The following is a 21,863-nucleotide window of genomic DNA, read 5'->3' as shown; positions in this document are numbered from 1 at the left end:
CATCATGAGGAATGCTGGGCTGGAAGAAGCACAAGCTGGAATCAAGATTGCTGGGAGAAATATCAATCACCTCAGATATGCAGATAACACCACCCTTATGGCAGAAAGTGAAGAGGAACTCAAAAGCCTCTTGATGAAAGTGAAAGAGGAGAGTGAAAAGGTTGGCTTGAAGCTCAACATTCAGAAAACAAAGATCATGGCATCTGGTCCCATCACTTCATGGGAAATAGATGGAAAAACAGTGTCAGAGTTTATTTTTGGGGGCTCCAAAATCACTGCTGATGCTGATTGCAGCCATGAAATTAAAAGACGCTTACTCCTTGGAAGGAAAGTTATACCAACCTAGAAAGCATATTAAAAAGCAGAGACATTACTTTGCCAACAAAGGTCCGTCTAGTCAAGCCTATGGTTTTTCCAGTGGTCATGGATGGATGTGAGAGTTGGACTGTGAAGAGAGCTGATCGCCAAAGAATTGATGCTTTTGAACTGTGGTGCTGGAGAAGACTCTTGAGAGTCCCTTGGACTGCAAGGGGATCCAACCAGTCCATTCTAAAGGAGATCAATCCTGGGTGTTCATTGGAAGGACTGATGTTAAAGCTGAAACTCCAATACTTTGGCCACCTCATGCGACGAGTTGACTTACTGGAAAAGACTCTGATGCTGGGAGGGATTGGGGGCAGGAGGAGAAGGGGACGACAGAGAATGAGATGGCTGGATGGCATCACCGACTCGATGGACATGAGTTTGAGTGAACTCCGGGAGTTGGTGATGGACAGGGTGGCCTGGCGTGCTGTGATTCATGGGGTCGCAAAGAGTCGGACATGACTGAGCGACTGAATTGAACTGAACTGATACTATGCTGTATGCCTTTTTATTTATATGACTTGTATTTAATGAACTTTTTGCTAAACTGAACGGCAACATCACATACACACACATACACAGTGAAATAGAAAAATAACAAAAAGTCAATATTGTTTTATTACCTTGGGAAGCATTTATTATGACACAGGATGGACGGCAAATGTGATGGACACTCAGAGGGTCATAAACATATTACAACTGGAAGGGTCGTTCTTATAGATAAACTAGCACAAGACTTTCCTTTTACTTAAAAAGAAATAAAATTAAAGAGATTTGCTAGGCTTTTCTAGGTCTCTGCCTCAGTGGCATTTGACCACATAGAGAGAGAGAGACAGAGAGTTTACAGATTACTTAATATAGCGGTTGGAGTACTGATAATCACAGCTCAAAGAAGGGAAAACACCAAAGGCAGGTGGATCAGGATCAATACTCTCATTAAATACTCAGTTACCTTTCCCCTTCTGGATTTATGTTTTCCCTCACTTTCTCAGTGATGTTTTTCTGTATTAAATACAGAAAGAATAATCAGGAAAGAGTTCCTTGACTGTAGCTGAAATCAATGTGCCTAACATGTTTTCCAATACTTACTGTGCATGTGGCCTCATTACATTCACATGCCAGGAAAGGTTCAAAGGGGAAAAATAACTATAGGAAGCCATTCATAATTTTCTCTTCAGGATTTAACAGTCATTCTTACCTCAGGCTTACACTGTTTTCTAATACATCCCAAGTGATAAAGTTAGTATATTAAAATTCAAAACACAGCAAATTATTCATGCTGTAAAGTGATTGTTATGTGATCTTCTTTTGCTTTATTTTAAAAATTCATAGTCTGCACTATTCTTTGGAAAGGGGTCACTATATATATAGATATTCCATGTAAAAAGGTCACCACATATATAGTGATATTCCATGCCTCTCCTCCACTTTCAGATGAATAAATTCAATCTTTAATCATCATGAATTTACTCATTTCCTTCATTTACGTTCCTTGACGGATGTTTCTGTTTTATTGTATAGATTTTCACATGTTTGACACCCAGTTTCAAATGTTCTAATGTTCTGATAAAGGCTCTGAGCCTCTCAGGATAATTTTAGTGCCTAAGTGCTTACTGTGTGCCTTTGGGATTGAGTCTTACTCATCTTCGTATGTTCCCCACTCTTCACTCCTCCACACATATACATTAGAAGAATACGTCGTAGGTGTCAGACTTATTTTTAAACATGATTTTCCTTTGCATTAAAATTATGGCTGCAAATTCAAAGAATAATCATTTGCATTTGGTTTGAAGAGTATATTAAAGTTTTAATTCAAAATGTTCTAATACATCCCTACTTTCTAATTACACAGGTTGACCATATGATTTCATGAAGAGACAACTTTAACCATGGTTAGTAACTCACATAAGAAATAAGATCTTAAGTTAGCTTAAGACATCAATTAAATGGGTTTGGTCAGATAGTGTTAAAATATATGATCAAAGGTAAGTATTTCTATCTGTAACACAAAGCAACAGGAAATAGTCACTAAAAAGTCTTTCACAATCTGTTTTTATTTCTTTAGTAAAGATCAAATACAGTTCAGCTAAAATAAGACTCTTTATCTTGATGACAAAGGCTCAGGTATTCCTTTCTTTTTTGGAGGCTATGTCCTTTGGCGGCTGAATAGGAAAGCCATACCATTACAACTGCTAACTCTTATTTTACTGATAACTCTTGTTTATAGATCTATCTCCTTAACTACTTTATAGGCCTTTTGAGAATTAGAACCTGATCTTTATCCCATATACCAAGTATAAAGACAAATACTTGGGAATCATTCAGAAAATCATTTGTTAGTTGGTTGAACATTTCTCTTAGTTTCCTCAACTACAGGAGTAAGAGAGGGGTACAATAGTACCCACAGCTGAGATGTTATATTTGCAGTGTTCAGAACCTCACAGGGCACACAACAGGTGCTCATTCAGTACTGCTCCCCTGCACAACTCTGGGAGGCGTCATTCACAGTGCTCCCTAGAAAAATTTCGCTTCATCTAAATTACAGAGCGGGCAGCAAAAGTGTAATCAGGTCCTTCATGGTGGAGGTAACTGTGTTTACTTACTAAAGGGAAACAGGTCAAAATTCTGAAGAATATGTGTGCATTTATGCTCTCTCATCATATAAACTTTATTTGAGGTCTTCAGTGAAAATGAATCATATGATGTTAAGCTTGGAGTTTTGTCTGATTCAAATAGACACTGTGAACTAAAACCGCTAGAGGCTGATCAAAGTAAGATGATGAATATCCAAGTGAAAATTTTTTTAAAAAATTAGTTTTTAAAGAAATTAGACATTGGCACACATAATATTAATTATATCATTGGGTTCTCAAACAATTTTGTGAAAGGATCTTTTTCTCAAAACTTTAGGATGACATTCAGTGGGTATCTGTGTTTGTGTGTATGAGTGTGTGCTTAGAAAGCCGGGACGACCCCATCCTCCCAGCCTTTCCTTTATGTCTCTGGCTCACCAGGGACATTGTGCTTGTCCATAGAAGCCAATTTGGAGCCTCTGATACAGAGAGAGCAGAACTTTTATCTTTCAGAAGCCCTGCAAAGTCACTCTGGACAGTTAATTATTTGGATTTGTGGATGATTTAGAAATTTGGATGACCAAATTTTTCTTTTAAAAATATTCACCACAGTTTACTAAATAAAAAAGTAAATCTTATTTTAGTAAATTTGGAAATCATAAAAAAAACCAACAAAGAAATTTCTCATAAAGTTCAGTTCAGTTCAGTCACTCAGTCGTGTCCGACTCTTTGCAACCCCATGGACTGCAGCACGCGAGGCCTCCTCTGTCCATCACTAACTCCTGGAGCTTACTCAAACTCATATCCATCGAGTTGGTAATGCCATCCAACCATTTCATCCTCTATCATCCCCTTCTCCTCCTGCCTTCAATCTTTCCCAGTATCAGGGTCTTTTCAAATGAGTAAGTTCTTCACATTAGGTAGCCAAAGTATTGGAGTTTCAGCTTCAGCATCAGTTCTTCCAACGAATATTCAGGACTGATATCCTTTAGGCTTGACTGGTTGGATCTCCTTGTAGTCCAAGGGGCTCTCAAGAGTCTTCTCTAACATCACAGTTCAAAAGCATCAGTTCTTTGGCACTCAGCTTTCTTTATAGTCCAACTCTCACATCTACACATGACTACTGGAAAGACCATAGCTTTGACTAGACGGACCTTTGTTCACAAAGTAATGTCTTTGCTTTTTAATATGCTGTCTAGGGTGGTTATAACTTTTCTTCCAAGGAGCTGCTGCTGCTGCTAAGTCACTTCAGCCGTGTCCGACTCTGTGCGACCCCATAGCAAGTGTCTTTTAATTTCATGGCTGCAATCACCATGTGCAGTTACTAATGTGCTAAGTTGATTCAGTTGTGTAGTCCAACTTTTTGCAACCCTATGAGCTGTAGCCTCCCAAGCTCCTCTGTCCACAGAAGATTTCTTAGGCAAGAATACTGGAGTGGGTTGCCATGCCCGCCTCCAGGGGATCTTCCCAACCCAGGGATAGAACCCACACCTCTTTATGTTTCTTGAACTGGCAGGCAGATTCTTTACGACTAGCACCTCCTGGGAAGCCTCAAAGTTACTACCCAGATTTAATTCCTGTTAATATTTTGATTTGCACTTACAAAATATGTTTATGGAATTTATTCTCTTTTCACAAAACTGATATTAAATTCCATCTTTTGATTTTTGAACTCTTTTTTTCTTCTACTTTAAAAGACATATCTTACATGTTTTCCTAAGTCACTGAACCTTTTCCTACAACATGCTGCTTAGAGAGTTTCATTACATTCAACAGTTGGCATAGGCCACAAATAATTTATCAAATATATCTCACCTATATACAGGGACAGGCAAATCAAGGTTTCAACCTTTTTTCATCCAAACCTACTCTTGTCAAAACTCCAGCTATTCAGTACAAGCGGAAAACTGAAACAAAAGAAGTCTTAAGTTGCATTAATTTAGAACCTTGGAAACTATAAGAGCACAGGAATATGCTCTTCATAATATTAAATTCTGGGATTTGTACTGCTCAGTCCTCTTCACAATTGAGGGTTTTTTCCAGAAATGAAATTCTTGTAAAACTGCTCTCTGAATCTCTTTAGAGAAAAAGAAAATTTCACAGTTTACAGAGTTGTGAAAAACACAGCATACAAGGTTTTCTTGGGTTTATATTGCTTCAAAAAAGTAGAAAGGAAAACTAGAAAATATTCTTTTATTAAAATATATTTACTACCTATTTGAATATTTCTTTTAAAGAGGGAATCCCAGATTATGTTGTCAAATACATGTAACCACAAATGATCTCCTCAGTTCAGTTCAGTTCAGTCGCTCAGTTGTGTCCGACTCTCCGCGACCCCATGAATCACAGCACGCCAGGCCTCCCTGTCCATCACCAACTCCCGGAGTTCACTCAAACTCATGTCCACAGAGTCGGTGATGCCATCCAGCCATCTCATTCTCCGTCGTCCCCTTCTCCTCCCGCCGCTCCAAATGGTTTTAGGACTGGAGTTCATTCAACCCTTTGTTTTCATTCCTCACTGAAGAAACTATGGATATGTGGACTTTGTTCTTGAGTGTCAATTTTAACAGAGTGTTACTATCCTTACTTAGCAAGAATTGGGTCTCAATCAATATTTAAAAATAATAATAACATTAAAATATATTTGTATTTTCTTTATTTAATTTTCAGGAGCACAATCAAGTTTCCACGGCAAGAAGGAAGAGGTTTAGCTCATTAGGTAACATGACATTGGAGTTAGGAAGACTTGAGTTCAGAATCTAGTTCCATCTGTTATTAGTTAATCTTAAAGAAGGCTGATCGCTGAAGAATCGATGCTTTTGAACTGTGGTGTTGGAGAAGACTCTTGAGAGTCCCTTATACTGCAAGGAGAACCAACCAGTCTATTCTAAGGGAGATCAATCCTGGATGTTCATTGGAGGGACTGATGCTAAAGCTGAAACTGCAATACTTTGGCCACCTCATGCGACGGGTTGACTCACTGGAAAAGACTCTGATGCTGGGAAAGGTTGGGGGCAGGAGGAGAAGGGGACGACGGAGAATGAGATGGCTGGATGGCATCACCGACTCTGTGGACATGGGTTTGAGTGTACTCCGGGAGTTGGTGATGGACAGGGAGGCCTGGCGTGCTGTGATTCATGGGGTGGCGGAGAGTCGGACACGACTGAGCGACTGAACTGAACTGAACTGAACTGAAGTATTAAATTACTTTACATCAATAAACCTTAGTTGAAGGATGAATAAAATAGGGATACTATTACCTTCTTCAAAGCGTGTTATTGTATGCATGCAACAACTTTTGGGCAACGGTTGGCATCTAGGAAGTGTAGTAAAACAAACACAAACCAACAATGCAACAACAACTAATATTAAAGTCAAATGTGTTTTGAAAGAAATTTCTTAGTGTTTTATTTTAACATGAATTTTGTTCATAAAGTAGATTAATGTGCCTCATAACCTCTATTTATTAAGCTAAACACTACATTTGGCTTAGCAAATGAAACACTTATCTTCAGAGAAGAAAGATAGGATTGAATACTGATTCAAAACCATCCTCATCAACATGTGCATTAACAATTCAGTCCAATTAGCTAGAAGTCACTGTGGTCACTTCACAAAAACAAAGACGTGTGCTGAAAACAGCAGTGCTACTTATGAATTCCACCTAAGTGTTACATGTGCTAATATTCTATTAAATTTGGCCCCTTTTCCTCATAAAAAACAGACGTTACTTTTGGACAGGGACCAGGGATAACAATTGGAAGTCTATGAATGATTTCTATTTTGGGGACCTTCAATTAGGTTTTTGTGGCATTGCTGATGATGGCAATGATACACATGTGGAAACTTTTCATCCCCCATCCCTCTAAAACCCCTGCCCAAAGTTCTTTCCATATACAGATACACATCCACTGATTATATATGGAAGGAAGGACTCAGTGAGGATAACCAAGTGACCCAAATTTCCTTAGCACCTGAGTTAGGACTTAGAGTGCAGGTCAGATCATGTCATAGTTCTTCGGCTCTGATTCACATTACTGATGGATCATTTGGTTGTGTAGGGCCACATCTCATAGAATAAAAGAATTCTGAAGTAAGGAAATCTGGATTTGCATCTCATAGTTTTACTTAGTGGTGAGGTTATGCTGGACACAGGAAGACAATCTGAACTTTATCTTGAGGATGATTATAAATGATACAACATAATACAATATAATACAATGTAACATAATATGTACTATCTTCTCTTACTATCTTACATGCGTGTGAAAATTTAAAGTATGAAAGTCCTTTGTAACTTGTAAAATAGAGTATTAAATACATATTATTGTGAAAAATGCCTTTGTTTTACTAATTATGTAAGAGATAAAACAAATAATTGATGAAGCAGGAAGGAAACACTTGAAGCTACAAATTGTCTGGTTGAAATATCACTGTGACTGACCCCAAACCAGAACAACAGTGTTAAATTTCATATAGATAGTTCATTCTTATCAAATGCTCACCTACTGGGTTAAACTCATTTCTGCTTCCATATTAATGAAAACTGAATGTTTCTCTAAAGACCAAAAACCAGACTTAACTGGGAAATAACTACGTGTAGTGGAATGAAAGCTGCATCTCAAGTTGGCACAGTGGTAAAGAACCTGCCTGCCAATGCAGGAGATGCAGGTTCGATTCCTGGGTCAAGAAGATCCCCTGGAGAAGTAAGTGGCAACCCACTCCAGTATTTTGGCTTGAGAAATCCCATGGACAGAGAAGCCTGGCAGGCTACAGTCCCTGGGGTCACAAACAGTTGGACATGATGGAGCATCTGAGCATGCACACACAATCTAGATATAGTACATAATCCTCACCTGAACTAGGAATGAGCCTTCATAGTGAAAGGGAAAGTCGCTCAACTGTGTCCGACTCTTTGCGACCCCATGGTTTGTAGGCTACCAGTCTCCTCTGTTCATGGGATTCTCAAAGCAAAAATACTGGAGTAGGTAGCTGTTCCTTTCTCCAGGGGATCTTCCCAATATAGGGATCAAACCCAGGTCTCCTGCAGGCAGATTCTTTACCATACTGTGGGACAAACCAATCACAAAATGTCTACCAAACCTTAGTAGAACTTATGACCAAAAGATAACAAGCTCTAAACAAAAAGATGGACCATGGCCTTGTCTAACTCAATGAAACTAAGCCATGCCGTGTGGGACCACCCAAGATGGCCAGGTCATGGAGGAGAGGTCTGACAGAATGTGGTCCACTGGACAAGGGAATGGCAAACCACTTCCGTATTCTTGCCTTGAGAACCCCATGAAAAGGGTTCTCAGTATGAAAAAGCAAAAAGATAGGACACTGAAAGATGAACTCCCAGATCAGTAGGTGCCCAATTTGCTACTGGAGATCAGTGGAGAAATAACTGCAGAAAGAATGAAGGGATGGAGCCAAAGCAAAAACAACACCCAGTTGTGAATGGGACTGGTGATGGAAGCAGGGTTCGATGCCGTAAAGAGCAATATTGCATAGGAACCTGGAATGTTAGGTCCATGAATCAAGGCAAATTGGATGTGGTCAAACAGGAGATGACAAGAGTGAACAATGACATTCTAAGAATCAGTGAACTAAGATGGACTGGAATGGGTGAATTTAACTCAGATGACCATTATATCTACTACTGTGGCAGGAATCCCTTAGAAGATATGGAGTAGCCATCATGGTCAACAAGAGTCCAAAATGCAGGACTTGGAGGCAATCTCAAAAACAACAGAATAATCTCTGTTTGTTTCCAAGGCAAACCATTCAATATCACAGTAATCCAAGTCTATGACCCGACCAGTAATGCTGAAGAAGCTGAAGATGAACAGTTCTATGAAGACCTACAAGACCTTCTAGAACTAACAACCAAAAAAGATGTCCTTTTCATTGCAGGGGACTGGAATGCAAAAGTAGGAAGTCAAGAAACACCTGGAGTAAAAGGCAAATGTGGTCTTGGAGTAGAGAATGAAGCAGGGCAAAGGCTAATAGAGTTCTGCCAAAAGAACACACTGGTCATAGCAAACACCTCTTCCAACAACACAAGAGAAGACTCTACACATGGACATCACCAGATGGTCGACACTGAAATCAGAGTGATTATATTCTTTGCAGCCAAAGATGGAGGAGCTCTATACAGTCAGGAAAAACAAGACCGGGAGCTGACTGTGACTTGGATCATGAACTCCTTATTGCCAAATTCAGACTTAAATTGAAGAAAGTGGAGAAAACCACTAGACCATTCAGGTATGACCTAAATCAAATCCCTTATGACTATACAGTGGGAGTGAGAAATAGATTTAAGGGACTAGATCTGGAAGACAGAGTGCCTGATGAACTATGGATGGAGGTTTGTGATGTACAGGAGACAGGGATCAAGACCATTCCCAAGAAAAAGAAATGCAAAAATGAAAAATGGCTGTCTGAGGAGGCCTTACAAATAGTTGTGAAAAGAAGAGAAGTGAAAAGCAAAGGAGAAAAGGAAAGATATACCCATTTGAATGCAGAGTTCCAAAGAAGAACAAGTAGAGATAAGAAAGCCTTTCTCAGCAATCAATTAAAAGAAATAGAGGAAAAGAATAGAATGGGAAAAACTAGAGATCTCTTCAAGAAAATCAGAGATACCAAGGGAACATTTCATGCAAAGATGGGCTCAATAAAGGACAGAAATGGTAGGGATCTAAGAGAAGCAGAGGATATTAAGAAGAGGTGGCAAGAATACACAGAAGAACTGTACAAAAAAGATTTTCATGACCCAGATAATCACGATGGTGTGATCACTCACCTAGAGCCAAACATCCTGGAATATGAAGTCAAGTGGGCCTTACGAAGCATCACTATGAACAGAGCTAGTGGAGGTGATGGAATTCCAGTGAACTATTTCAAATCCTGAAAGGTGACACTGTGAAAGTGCTGCACTCAATATGCCAGCAAATTTGGAAAACTTAGCAGTGCCCACACACTGGAAAAGTTCAGTTTTCATTCCAATCCAAAATAAAGGCAATGCCAAAGAATGCTCAAACTACCGCACAATTGCACTCATCTCACATGCTAGTTAAGTAATGCTTAAAATTCTCCAAGCAAGGCTTCAGCAATACGTGAACTGTGAAGTTCCAGATGTTCAAGCAGGTTTTAGAAAAGGCAGAGGAACCAGAGATCAAATTGCCAACATCCGCTGGATCATGGAGAAAGCAAGAGACTTCCAGAAAAACACATATTTCTGCTTCATTGACTATGCCAAAGCCTTTGACTGTGTGGATCACAATAAACTGTGGAAAATTCTGAAAGAGATGGGAATACCAGACCTCCTGACTTGCCTCTTGAGAAACCCGTATGCAGGTCAGGAAGCAACAGTTAGAACTGGACATGGAACAACAGACTGGTTCCAAATAGGAAAAGGAGTACGTCAAGGCTGTATATTGTCACCCTGCTTATTTAACTTCTATGCAGAGTACATCATGAGGAACGCTGGGCTGGAAGAAGCACAAGCTGGAATCAAGATTGCTGGGAGAAATATCAATCAACTCAGATATGCAGATGACACCATCCTTATGGCAGAAAGTGAAGAGGAACTCAAAAGCCTCTTGATGAAAGTGAAAGAGGAAAGTGAAAACGTTGGCTTAAAGCTCAACATTCAGAAAACTAAGATCATGGCATCTGGTCCCATCACTTCATGGGAAATAGATGGGGAAACAGTGGAAATAGTGTCAGACTTTATTTTTCTGGGCTCCCAAATCACTGCAGATGGTGACTGCAGCCATGAAATTAAAAGACGCTTACTCCTTGGAAGGAAAGTTATGACCAACCTAGACAGCATACTAAAAAGCAGAGACATTACTTTGTCAACAAAGTCCATCTAGTCAAGGTTATGGTTTTTCCAGTGGTCATGTATGGATGTGAGAGTTGGACTATAAAGAAAGTTGAGCGCTGAACAATGATGCTTTTGAACTGTGGTGCTGGAGAAGACTCTTGAGAGTCTCTTGGACTGCAAGGAGATCAAACCAGTCCATATTAAAGGTGATCAGTCCTGGATGTTCATTGGAAGGACTGATGTTGAAGCTGAAACTCCAATACTTTGGCCACCTGATGCAAAGAGCTGACTCATTTGAAAAGACTCTGATGCTGGGAAAGATTGAGGGCAGGAGAAGAAGGGAACGACAGAGGATGAGATGGTTGGATGGCATCACCGACTCAATTGGCATGGGTTTGGGTGAACTCTGGGAGTTGGTGATGGACAGGAAGGCCTGGCGTGCTACAGTTTATGGGGTCGCAAAGAGTCGGAGACGACTGAACGACTGAACTGAACTGAAACAAAAAGAACAAAGAAAGCCCTCATCATCTCCTTATACAAAGGGACTATAATTTGCCAGGCTCCTCTGTCCATGGGATTCTCCAGGCCAGAATACTGGAGTGGGTTGCCATGCCCTCCTCCAGGGGATCTTCCCAACCCAGGTATCAAACCCTCGTCTCCCGCATTTCAGGTAGATTCTTTGCCATCTGAGCCACCATGAAAGCACAAGGATACTGGAGTGGGTAGCCTATCCCTTCTCCAGGGGATCTTGCAATCTCAGCAACTGAACCAGGGTCTCCTGCATTGCAGGCAGATTCTTTACCATCTGAGCTACCAGGGAAGCCCATAATAAATACATAATAGGTACTCAAAGAATTTAGTTCTTTTCTGGATAATTTTGAAAAGTAAGTTTTCTTTTTATACTTGTTATATCCTGACCATTTTAGATATTTTTGTTATTAAGAGGGTCAAGACTATTTCACTTGTTGTTGGAATAAAGTGGTTTACTTGAATTATAAAGGAAACTCGACAACGACAGATGTTCTCAATTCTTATAAAGAACAGAACTGAGTCACCATCAAGTCTAAAAAAAAATTCAGATTGACCCAAGGGAAAGTGCTCTTTTGCAAAATGACTATCTCCTAAACAAATGCTTTTCTACTATTTCATCAGCTATTCTCTGTCATAAAGATCCTCTTGTTAGGCAAGCAACATTTGAGGACATCAAGAATGCGGTCTGCGATGGCACTATGTGAACCAAGAATGGATCAACGCCACTTACATTACAGTTGACTATACAGTCAAAGATCAGTGTTTCAAAGCAAGTGGTTTATATAAAATAAATTTGGACAGTTAATGTTTTCAAACCACTTACATTACAGTTGACTATACAGTCAAAGATCAGTGTTTCAAAGCAAGTGGTTTATATAAAATAAATTTGGACAGTTAATGTTTTCAAACCATACAAATGTCCGTGGAAGTGTGGTAAGCAAATGGCCAGTGACTAACAGACCACCCTACCTGCCTCCTGAGACATGTGTATGAAGGTCAAGAACCAACAGTTAGAATTGGACATGTAACAACAGACTGGTTCCAAACTGGGAAAGGAGTGCATCAAGGTTGTATATTATCACCCTGCTTCTTTACTTATAGGCAGAATGCATCATGCGAAATGCCAGGCTGGATGAATCACAAGCTGGAATCAAGACTGCCGGGAGAAATATCAATAATCTCAGATATGAAGATGACACCACCTTTAGGGCAGAATGCAAAGAAGTAAAGAGCCTCTTGATGAAAGTGAAAGAGGAGAGTGAAAAAGCCGGTTTAAAACTCAACATCCAAAAAATGAAGATTAATGCATCCGGTTCCATCACTTCATGGAAAACAATGGGGAAACAATGGCACACTTTATTTTGGGGGGCTCCAAAATCACTGCAAATGGTGACTGCAGCCATGAAATTAAAAGACGCTTGCTCCTTGGAAGAAAAGCTATGACCAACCTAGACAGCATATTAAAAAGCAGAGACATTACTTTGCTGACAAAGGTCTGTATAGTCAAACCTTTGGTTTTCCCAGTAGTCTAGTATGGATGTGAGAGTTGAACCATAAAGAAAGCTGAGTGCTGAAGAATTGATGCTTCTGAACTGTGGTGTTGGAGAAGACTCTTGAGAGTCCCTTGGACAGCAAGAAGATCAAACCAGTCAATTCTAAAGGAAATCAATCCTGAATATTCACTGGAAGGACTGATGCTGAAGCTGAGGCTCCAATACTTTGGCCACCTGATGTGAAGAGCCAACTCACTGGAAAATACCCTGATGCTTGGAAAGACAGAAGGCAGGAGGAAAAGGGGATGACAGAGGATGAAATGGTTGGATGGCATCACCACCTCCACGGACATGAGTTTGAACAAGTTCCAGGAGTTGGTGATGGACAGGTGAGCCTGGTATGCTGCAGTTCATGGGGTTGCAGAGTCAGACATGACTGAGTGACTGAACTGAACTGAGCTAGAAATATTAATCTTGTCTCTTTACTACCATCAAGTCGTCTTGGCTAAGTCATTTAGGTTTGATTTCAAAAAACTGTAAACAGAGTGAAAAATGTAAAATATAAAATCATACACCATACTTAAAAAAGATTGGGCACTGGCTTCTCTGGTGGCTCAGTGGTAAAGAACCTGCCTGCCAATGTAGGAGACACAAGTTCCATCCCTGGTTGGGTAAGATCGCACGTGCGATGGAACAGCTAAGCCAGTGCACCACAACTATTGAGCCTGTGCTACTGAGCCCACATGCCACAACTACTTAAGCACACGAGCCCTAGATCCTGTCTTCCACAAAAGAAGCCACCGTGGTGAGAAGCCTGCTCACTGCAACTAGAGAGTAGACCCTACTCTTCATCACTAGAATAAAAATGTCCCCCTGGCAAAGACCCTGCACACCAAAAATAAATAAATGAAATTTTTAAAAAAGAAGAAGATTGGACAAGGTGTGTAGCTACACCTGATCAGATAAGAGCATTCATGTGAATCAGGCATGTTTAAGCACGCTTTTTGAGATTGGGCTCTTTTCAATCCATAGAGTAAAAAAACCTGAAGGTTGCAGAGTGGTGGAAGAATCAATTTCCCTTGTAGCAGGCTATTTTCCTCTCTTGTTTCAGAGTGTGGCACTGCATCCTGAGGAGCCTCAAATGTGGACAGTCTAGCTAAGAAGAGAGCAAGATGGCTCAAATGCTCCTTCCATGTAAAATTAACTAGGGGGAAGGCATCCATTTAACTTCATTTTTTTTTTAAGCTATGGTTTATTTTTAATGACTGCTAATTATGTCTCAGGCATCTGGCTCAAAATACTGTAAATTCTAAACTTTGTAGATACTTTTATTAAATGAAGTGCTTTTAAAATAAAACTAAGTCATAATTCAAATGTCTTGCTTAATACAACAGAAAATCATACGCTATCTGAAATTAAAACTCCACTTCGTGGTTAGTTAACAACCACTTAAATTCCTACTTAAGAGATGCAGGAGACAAAGACTAACCAGTGGAATAGGAGGAATTTCTTCCTCCAGGTCTAGGTAACCTGAGGGAGCAGATGATGGAGAAGAAACTCCAGTAATTCCAGAGTTCCCATTTTTACAAACTGAATTATCTAAGAAATTCATAAGAAAACAAGTCTGGGATCTATAACATCTTCAAAACACCTAAATCCCTCTCTCCGTCTCCTCAGCGCCAATTAGCAGAATTACCATCATGTGGATTCTCATGTGAATTCAGAGTGTTGGTTTTTAATATAAACTCTCCAGACTGGTTACTATTTTATATAAAATTACCAGCTCAATGGACATGAGTTTGAGCAAGCTCCAGGGGATGGTGAAGGACAGGGAAACCTGGCGTGCTGCAGTCCACAGGGTCGCAAAGAGTCAGACACGACTGAGCAACTTAACAACAGACTAAGCGACTGAACAACAATTGCCTTTTATATAAAATTATTGTCTTGCTGTTGTTTTACTGGTAGAATGACACAATACTCTAGATTTTACAGAATGGAACTCGTTTAAAATAGTCCATCTAGCTGTTTTCATTAGTATTATTACATTTAAAAAAACAGTTTTTATTTTGGAAAATATACTAAAGTTAGGTATATCTGACCTGTGAATAGTTTACAGGCCTTAGATATGGGTCAGTACTTTCATGGAAAGCACCTCTCCATGAAATGTTTATTTTTAGAAGGTATCTCTCTTCATGAAATGCTGCACAAGGAAGAGCCAGATAAGAGATGTGGGTGAGAAACACTTGCTTGGTTTACATTTGCACTGTGGTTATGCTGGGTAGCATTTTCCAAGGGAATATTTCCAGTTTGGATCAGAAGGCATAATGACAATATCACCCTCTTTTCTGAAGCACAAGCTCACAAGGCTTTTTCAGAGTCATAATGATCTCAGCAAAATTTCCTTCTTGAAAATAATAACAATGAATAGTTTTCTAAACAGACACTGTCAACTAAACCTAGTCACATTTGGTTTTCCATCTCTGTTTTAATTACAGTTGACTCCAGAAATAAAGCACTGAAGTAAATGATCAAATTTCAATGCCAAACAAAGAAAGGGAACAAAGACTTTTTCCTCATACTTAGGTTTCACTGTAGCTCTATCTTTACAACTTTGATAAATGCTGTAAAGGAAACAGAGAGGGTACAAGAGTAATAGCAGAGATTTAAGATATACTAAAGGAAACCTCTCTAAGGAATTACATTTTCTTAATCTTTTTTGTTTGATGTGGACCATTTTTTTAAGTCTTTATCGAATTTGTTTCAATACTGCTTTTGTTTTATGTTGGTTTTCTGGATGTGAAGCATGTGAGATCTTAGCTCCCTGACCAGAGATTGAACCCTCACCCTGAATTGGAAGGCTGTCTTAACTACTGGACCACCAGGGAAGTCCCCAAAAGTTACATTTAAAGCTCAAACTTAAAGTATAAGAATAATCTAACCACCATTCATATTTTAAAAGGGGAAGAGCCAGAAGACTGGGCTTTCATTTAAAAACTATATACAGGTTTAAGAAAAATACAGATGCCAAAAATATGAGAGTTTAGTCTAAGTCATGTGATAGCTAATGTATATTGTTTAAATGATTTTTATGAAGGATTTAAGTTGGTTAGGACTATAGGATGCCCCTACCATACTGAGGAAAAATAACACAAATCTGGAAGAGATTTTTGTTTTTGTACTTATTGCTTATGTATGCACCTGGTAAAATTCTTAACAATTCAAACCGGGATTTCTCTGACTTGGGCCCAAAACTTATTCTTCATCAGCAGACAAAAGAAGACCAAGGTCAGTTTAATATCCATTGTGAGATGCAATGGCAAGTCAGAATAACAGATCTCATATTTCCTGAAAAACAATGCTTGAAGCACAGCTGCTGTAAATGAAGTAGGAGCTACCTGTATTTAAAAGCAAAGTATGAAGACCCCAAAGTGGAGGAAAATATCTTGAGTCATCAAGATAAATGCACACAGAGACTAAAAATTTACTAGAGACATATTTCATTAATATGGAAAGATGGCCACTTTAAATAAAATTTTAAAAAATTATAAAACAGTGCTCAGAGTATGGCCCCATTTACAAAATTATATACCCGAGTGTGTTTATAGAAAAAAATCTATATGCCACCTGAAGTGGCATATAGAAAAAAAATCTAGAAGGAAATATTTCAAAGTACTAACAGCAATTATTTCTTGATGGTAGATTATGGGTGATTTTCTTACACATTTCTGCATTATCTTTTTTTATTCTGACGATGAGGATATTATGTTTAAAATGTAAGAAAAAAAAGTCTTTAAAAGGACAATTAACTGTATTGGTGAATACTGATTTAAAGCAGAATGCCTTTAATATGATAGATCTCACTTGTACTGCAAGTTAATTAATTATAAAGGATGTTTCGCAATTGTAGAATGACAGTTCAGATGGCATATTTTGTTCTTTGGCCAGCACTGAATTGCTAAACAGTCAGACAAAGTACGCCCCTACAACAGTAGCAAAGAAAGGGAGATAGCAAATAATTAGAATATTCTGGAGAAAAGTATTTAATTTTCGATGGCTCAGAAAAGCATAAACATGAATGCCCAGAAAATATCATAAAGTTGTTAAACTTATGTACACTTATTTATGATTAAATATCATTTTAATTTTTAAGAACATGGAGGTTGAGAGATGCTTAATATAGATATGTGGACATATAGGTAGGAGGTGTGGCTAAGTTTCTTCAAATTAATTTCCAAATTAATTTGGTCCTAAGCACAGAAAAGGACTTCCTTGATGGCTCAGTGGGTAAAGCCATCGCATTCCACTTGCAATGCAAGAGACACAGGAGACATAGTTTCAATCACTGGGTCAGGAACATCCCCTGGAGGAGGAAGATGGCAACACACTCCAGTATCCTTGCCTGAAAAATCCTGTGGACAGAGGAACCTGGTGGGCTACAGTCCATGGAGTCAGAGTCAGACATGACTGAGCGACTAAGCACACACACACAGCACAGCAAGAAACTGTCACTCCCCCTCAACTTGTATGTCATTAAAAATAAAAACAATACTCAGCCATAAAATAAGTCCACATCAGTCCAACAAAGTTCTAATTTTTTTCCCAGTCAAATGTTTCTATGTTTTATGAAATATCGTGAATTCCTTGTTTTCTCCAAAATAATTTCTGTGTCCACCCTTTTTTTTCGTTTTGGCTGATGTCTAAAGAATGCACTTAGTCTATCTGGAAATTCAGTATGACCAAAGAACATATCATGGCCCCCGAAATAGTCAAATAAAATGAGCTACATTTAATGCAGATTATATTTGACATTTTAAAATTCAAATCAGCAAGATAATTTGTTAAATTTTCTAATATGGTAGATTTGTCCTCATGAGAGTGGAATTTGGACCCAATTAGACTGTTTACCAAACCCAAAATTGAACAAGTCTAATCTCCCAAGCCTCCTTCCACCTATGTAAAATAATTATTATGGCACTACCTTTACTCACATGATAGAATTTGGGGGGATATAAGATGACAGATAAAGAATGTAAAATGACTTTAAGAATTATGAGTATATTAAGAAAAGGTGTAATGATGGTGTTAATTATAACTATATTGTTTTCATCATTAACTAATTTCATGTGTACAGCTTATATACCCCATAAGGAAATTCTATATTGCTAGTCATATAAGAGCTCTACAAACAGTTGTTTTTCAATTGATTAATTCATCATGTTTGGAAAAACATTTTCACATGGTAAGAAATTAGTTGGGATGTGCAAACACAGGGAATTATAAATGACCTCTCAGAGTAACACCCAAGCATACATCTAGTTTACTTATTCCAATAAAAACCAACTGAGTGATTTATGTTAAAACTTCCAACATAAATTTTGTTTTCTTTTAGGTACCAACACTATGAAAAACATTGTAATAATTTTTCTATGAACCCATGAGAAATGTAGAAGACAGTTTTGACTCTCCAGATATTTTCTAAGTACCCCGATGGAACTTGAAGATGTATGTAAAACTGAAATATGTTCTGAAGTCACTTGAAGAAACAAGGAATATCCTACCCCAAAGTGAGAAATTAGATAATATGTGTTTTATCCCAAATAAAGCAAACTTTACGAAAGTTTAAATACCAGTCAGGATATTTAACATTACAACAGGAATGACATTTTCAAGACAATATTTGAGAAAAAGGTAATTAACTTTGCTTGCTAAATAAACAGCACATTTAAATAATAACATGCACATACCTTCCATATACTTTGCATTTTCTGACATCAAATTGATTCTTGAATTATTTTGTATCTAGACCCCACTAAACTAAAAATAGTTCACTTTTCTGTGGCCCTCAGCAAAGGTCATATAATCATCCAAGGTTGTAGGTTTGAAATCTACACGTGTTCCCATGAGGTCTGACCACACAGCTGAAACACTGCTGACAGCTCCATGTCCATGACTTACAGTGATTTGCTTCTGCTCAAACTGTGCCAACTTCACCTATAAAAGCACATCCCAACGAAAATTCGAAACAAAGGAAATAAAACAATGCCCAAGATAACTGTTTTCATTGCACGACACAGGGTCAACTACAACATGTCTTAATTTTTTTTAAAGCTTACTGAAATTTTCTTACAAGTCAAAAGTTATCATTAAAGTTTCAGGATGTAGTGTGTTACACAATTTTTGTTATGACATACAAGTCCAGCACCGCTTTCCCTGCTCTACTTTATGTAGTTGTGATAAGGCCCACAGTAGCATGACTTGATGGAGGTGTGAATCTATATATGACATGCCATGAGCATATTAAATCCATTCTTCCCATTAAGTTGCTGAAGAGCCTTCCACTATATTAAACCAAACAGGACATTTATTTTCAGAGAAATTAAACTACAAACCTGATTCAAATGCATGTAAAAATTGTAAATGAAGGCGAGCAGTGTGCAAAATAAAATGCAGGATTAAAACAAGTGTTTTTTTACATTGTAAAAAATGTTTGCCCTGACGATGATATTGTTAGAGAAGAGGGAGATGGATAAAAATAGTCCACATGCTAAATGTAATGTCACTAATACAGTTTTACCTGCAAGGATTTTTCTGGCTTTACTTAAACAAAATCCATTATCCTGGGTGGTAATGGAGCCTTGTACTCTACTCATCTCAGGCATCTTTAGTATCCTGAGCTGCCTTAAAGCTGTGATAGAGTAAAATATCAAGCAGATCCCATTAAGCATTTGTAAACTACAATAGCCCCCCATTTTGCCTACAAGCCACACGCTCTCAAGCTGAGCTTTGCTCATTCGCTTGTTTCATTTCATTGTACAAGCAGGCTAATTTGGAAATGGCTAGGTTACTTGGGAACACGGAGATGTTCAAAACAATCCCACTTTCTTACTTGGCCACCCAAAGAAGTAGATCCATAATACAACACTTGAGGGAACTGTAAAATGGAGCCTGGATACTGAAGGAATGAAAAGCAAATAGCAGCACTAGTAAATAAAATGAATGCATTTCACCCTCCAGCTCATCTGTGCTTCCTGGGACACAACACATAAACATGAAAGGGTTGGGATAGAATTTCAGGAAAACTGATGTATTTCAACATTCACTTGGCAAGATGCTGGACACAAAATAATACCACAAGCCACCTCCCTTCCCCATCAGTGTAAATTCGGGGATCTCAAATTACCCCCCACAAACCCCAATTAAAAATAAAGGAAAAAGGCAGGTTATAATACAGATTGTCCTAAGTGGTCACAATGAAACGAAGGGACAATAACAAGAATAAATCTTGCATTAATCCAAATGAAGTCAATGAATAATAATACAAACCAGAAGCATAGTCTCAAAAATATGCAATTATCTCCAAGCATGCAAGGACATTTAAAACCCATAAAAATCATTGCAAAGCACACTCTGCATATAAATATGTTTCATAAATGCTAAGTAACATGTGTATAGATGATATGCATATCCACAGAGTATCCATTTGTTTGATCACAATCAAATCTGTATACTAAAAATGAAACTTTATCTGGCAAATTGTTTCTCAGCAAGAGTACACCAGAATATGAAATAAAAGGCTAAATTCTGGGGCTACCTTTTCTTAGCAATGAAGGAAAATAAGCAAAATCACCTTATAATTGGGCCTTATAATAAGGAGGCACCAAGTGTGTTTTTGAAGGAAGGCCCGTCCGTATATGTGAGAGCTACAAATGAAATGATTCCTTTCAATAACATCTATTTCTTGGGAGCTCTTTTTCCACCCCCTGATTCTGTTGCTAAGCTTGGAAGGAAAGGAACCAAGTGGCTCAGTCTGCATTCTGAGCCAGTTCAGATAAAATCAGAACACCATACATACATTTTTTTTTTCAACACAAGCAGATGCCTCCTTACTTCTCTCTCCCTGGCAACCTTCCTCTCTCCCAGCCCCATCACTGTCTCCACATCTTCCTCCCCATCTCTGAGGGAGTCATTGTTCAATGCAGGCCACAAATGTACACACAGGTCATTTAATAGCCGGCTAAATCAAGAAGCTAACCTCGCTCCCTGCTACTTACCATGCTGAGATCCGGAGAAGCTGTTGAAAGGAAGGAGAGATGCAAACTGAATCCATTTTCCTTGTGACCGAGTCGGATGCAGCCTCCAAACCCAACATCAGCAGCGGCTGCCGGGATTTCTTCCCCTCCCTCTCTGGCTGGCGACGGTGCTAATAGGAACCACCCTTCCAGCCCTCACTGGAGTATCAGCATTCGAAGCGGCAGAAGCAGCAGCATCACCACTTGGCCTCCTCCCTCTCGGAGGATGGGGTGAGCTCAGAAGCAGCCAGGAACTTGCAGCAGACACCTCCTCTGGCTCCTCCTCTCCTGCCCCCTCCTCCGAAACCCCACCCCTGCTGCGGTAGAGGCTGCCTGCCCTGGCAGCTGCCCGTTGTCATGGCAACCACCAATGGCAAGCGACCAGGCTAAGGGGGAGGGGAGATGGGCGAAAGGAGCTGCGGGGGCTGGAGGGGAGTGAATTCGTGCCGCTGCCCTCTGGGATGCTCCTCGTCTCTCCTACCCTGGACTTCAGGTCTTTAAAAATGGGGCAAGGGTGTATAGCCATGGTAAGAAAATTATTTAAATTTAATCGAAATGTAGACTGAATCATACAAGACAGCTTAACTGTTTTTTTCATTTTCTATGGTTTTCCAATAAATGTTATGATTTGCCATTGAATAAATAATAGCAAATATGGAGAAAGTTATATTATGTAATGGGAGATTATTATCACTCCAAATACGTTTGTCTTTTATAGCATCTTTTACTCAACGGCACTCAAGGTTGTTAACAAGGAAGATGAGTGACTGGAATTTGCAATTTTTAAGAGTCTGATTCCTTGTCACTGCTCTCTGCTTGTTCTTCTCAGGTTGAGTCACTGGTCTTACTGTTTTTCCAACTCCCTCTCTTAAGAGGAACTGGAGTTGTTTGGCATTCCCCTGTGGCAAAGGAAGTTAGAACAGAGGAAACAGAAATTCCTTGAGCAACCTCTGCTGTCAGTCAGTGGATAGTTTCAAACCCTTTTAGTGTCAGGCTCCTGAAA

General features: G+C 39.0%; 1 protein-coding gene across 1 annotated transcript in view; it reads right to left on the bottom strand.

The window, feature by feature from the left end:
- Positions 1-21,064, bottom strand: part of JAKMIP2 (janus kinase and microtubule interacting protein 2) — a 201,457-nt gene extending 180,393 nt beyond the window's left edge. Inside the window, exon 1 of the mRNA XM_055430949.2 lies at positions 20,843-21,064. The gene's annotated coding sequence lies outside the window, so the exon portion shown is untranslated. The remainder of the gene's footprint in view (positions 1-20,842) is intronic.
- Between the last annotated feature and the right edge of the window lie 799 nt (positions 21,065-21,863).

Source organism: Moschus berezovskii, chromosome 8, assembly GCF_049115385.1.
Source record: "Moschus berezovskii isolate FMDL1 chromosome 8, NW_MosBer_1.0, whole genome shotgun sequence".
NCBI lineage: Eukaryota > Metazoa > Chordata > Mammalia > Artiodactyla > Moschidae > Moschus > Moschus berezovskii.
This window is presented reverse-complemented; position numbering and strand designations above follow the sequence as displayed.